Raw genomic sequence first — 3,475 nt, 5'->3', positions numbered from 1 at the left:
AGTGTCATCTGGAGGGGCTATTCCATAGAGTTCAAGAGCACTGCAAGGGAAAAATGGTGGGCTGCTCTGCCCTCATGGAACCCATAAAAGCTCCAGAGAACCTGAAAGATAATTTACACCTCCTTGAGAGAGGCACCATAGAACCAGTTCCACAGCATCAGTGTTCCTCCAGAGTTTTCTAATGGTTCTCAAGAAAAATAATGATTTCCGCACCATACTGACCTGCTTTCTTGAACTGTTCCAAACACGTCTAATCCATTTCAGAGGCTCTTCAGCCTGGAGATTACCTTGCCTCAATAGACTTCATGGAAGTATACCACCATATGCCCATTTTACAACAGCCTAATGCACTTTGCCCATGGCCAGGAGAAGTTCCAATACAGAGTTCTCCCATTTGACCTATCCGCAGTACCCCAGGTTTTCACAAAATTCATGATAGCCCACCTATGCACCTGGTTGCCCACCAATGCTCCTGATATCTGGACGACCTTCTAGTTACCAGTCATGGGAGCACAGAAGGATTTGGGAACAACCATCCACTGCCTACAGGAAAATGGCTTCATCAGCAACAGAGGCAAGACCCTACTGATCCCCAACCAATGTCTCCAGGATGAGACCAATCTATTCAAATGTACAGAGCAGGCATCCCCAAACTGCGGCCCTCCAGATGTTTTGGCCTACAACTCCCATGATCCCTAGCTAACAGGACCAGTGGTCGTGGGAAGATGGGAATTGTAGTCCAAAACATCTGGAGGGCCGAAGTTTGGGGATGCCTGGTACAGAGTGACATTTGACATGCATCTCAGCCACTCATGCGAAGAAAGTGATACTCAGCAACAAGGCCAAGTGGCTGAGCCTCCTGCTGATTCACCAGGGTACAGGGAGGAGTCCCTCCACAAGTGTGGCGCAGTGCGGTGTAGTGGTTAAGAGTGGTAGACTCGTAATTTGGTGAACCGGGTTCGCGTCTCCGCTCCTCCACATACAGCTGCTGGGTGATAGTCTTTAAACCTCTTTTGTTGACCACCAGCATTACACTTTCCATTTTTAAGTTCGGAATAGAGTAGTTGCTTTGGAAAATGATCATTAGGCACCCGAACAACATGACCAGTCCAACGAAGTTGATGTTGAAGTATCATTGCTTCAACACTGGTGATCTTTGCTTCTTCCAGTACACTGGTATTAGTTTGCCTGTCTTCCCAAGTGATGTGTAAAAATTTTCAGAGACACCGTTGATGGAATCTTTCAAGGAGTTGGAGATGGCGTTTGTAAGTGGTCCATATTTCACAAGCATACAGTAAGGTTGGTAGTACAATAGCTTTGTAAACTAGTGTGGGTCGGTGATGATGGGAGTGTAGTTTAACAGCTTCTGTAGGACTAAAGGTTCCCCATACCTGTGATACAGCCTACTCTGCTCTGAATGCATCAAGAGGTCCTGAAGGCCCTATTGAATAGGTGTGTCTTAATGGTGAAAGTACTGGCAAACCTCTCAAGACAGGGAATTCCATAAATAAGGCAGCACCACTCCGATCACTGCTCATTATGTAATTATCCTATGACAGTAAAAAGTACCACAAGAAGACTCCCCACAGCAGATCTCAATGGCCAATGGGTAAATATAGGGAACGGAGGCACAAAACTCCATCAGATATTTGGGTCCCAATCCCTTTTTAGGCTTTATAAATCAACTTGGATTTCAAAACAAATAGGCACCCAGTGCAGATGAGGATCTATAGAAGGCAAGCAGGAGAGATATGAAAAGGAGGACTGAATGCAGGAGCCTTAATGAAATTCCTGCATAGAAACATGAGGCTCCCTAAGTAAAGCTGGAGCAATGTTTGATGCCATCGCCCCCCCTGATATAAACAGTTCTAAGGTATGTAGATACTGGTACAGTCATACCTCGGTTGAAGTACGCCTCGGTTTGAGTATTTTCAGTTTAAGTACTCCACAGACCCGTATGAAACGGATTAACCCACTTTCCATTACTTTCAATGGGAAAGTTCGCTTCAGGTTAAGTACGCTTCAGTTTAAGTACTCCACGGACCGTCTGGAACGGATTAATCCACTTTCCATTACTTTCAATGGGAAAGTTCGCTTCAGGTTAAGTACGCTTCAGTTTAAGTACTCCACGGACCATCTGGAACGGATTAATCCACTTTCCATTACTTTCAATGGAAACGTTCACTTCAGGTTAAGCACGCTTCAGGTTAAGTTCAGACTTCCTGAACTAATTGTGTTTGTAAACTGAGGTACCACTGTATTGTTGTAAAAATTTTGCAGAGCTACACGGCCCTAGAATTAAGTGGATCCTTGACCCAGGAAGAGTCCAGGTATCCTGGCAAGCAGACAAAGTTTAAGCGTCTCCTGCCCACCAAATAACAGAGACCAAACCAGGACGTGCGAAGCAAGGCACTTTTATTTTTGCTGTTGCAACAGGGTCCTTCCTCTCACACAGGAGAACAAGGAAGGAACCCCAAACAAAGATGTCTTGCCCTTAAAAAGAGATTTGAAATTGGTTTCAGCCCACCCCCCAGAAGCATCATCCATATGTCACAGAAGGGGTGTAGCCCAAGACCCCCCCTCCCTAGATTCATCATAGGTACATCATGAAAGGGGAGGTCTGGTGGCAGTAATCTGAGCACCCTGGACCCTGCCCCCTGCCCCCAGAACCTAATCAACAAAATTGAGAGATATTTACATTTCCCTGTTTCCCAGCCAAGTTAATCACACCCTTTTGTCTGGCAGTCAGGTATCAGGATGCCAGGGATTATCACTTTAATTCCTGAGACAATGAGAAGGTTCCCCCCACCCCCCTTCTTCCTTGCAGAGGAACACCTGGTCAGAGAGAGTCAAAATGGTGTCAGTCAGGCCTGTTTTCCTGTGCTGCTTCAGACATGTTTCTGTACATTCATGTACATGTTTTATGAACAATTATTATATATATATATATGACCTCAAAATTCTTATAACAATATGTATATGTTTGCACATACCGTAGCTGAAGGGAAAGGGCAATTTGGCTAATTTGCATCTGCTAAGTTCATCAGGAAAAGAGTCAGTTTTCATCAGACAAAATTCTAGAAAGCATTCTAATTTAGCATGCTTTTTAAAGCTTTGTTTACTAAATACAAATAAAACAGAACACCCCATGTTACTCCCCCCCCCATCATAGCACTGGTATTTGACCTGAAATATTTGAGGGGGGATTAAAACACACAGTAAGATTTAAATTGTGTGTGTGTGTGTGTGTGTGTGTGTGTGTGTGTGTATACTTGTAAAAATGCAAAAGCATGCAGTTCCCTTACATTGTTTAAACTTAAGGGAGGTACTGAAAACTGTTGACACACTAATACATGCATCACATGATGTTGCTATAACCTCTTACATAAGCAGCCATGCATGTTTGCCAACACTAATAATGGACGTATCTGTTACTTCATGCGTAATTACTCCATGCATGATGTTTAAGGAAAGA

This window comes from Zootoca vivipara, chromosome 2 (genome assembly GCF_965207765.1).
Source record: "Zootoca vivipara chromosome 2, rZooViv2.hap1.1, whole genome shotgun sequence".
NCBI lineage: Eukaryota > Metazoa > Chordata > Lepidosauria > Squamata > Lacertidae > Zootoca > Zootoca vivipara.
Note: the sequence above shows the minus strand (reverse complement) of the source record.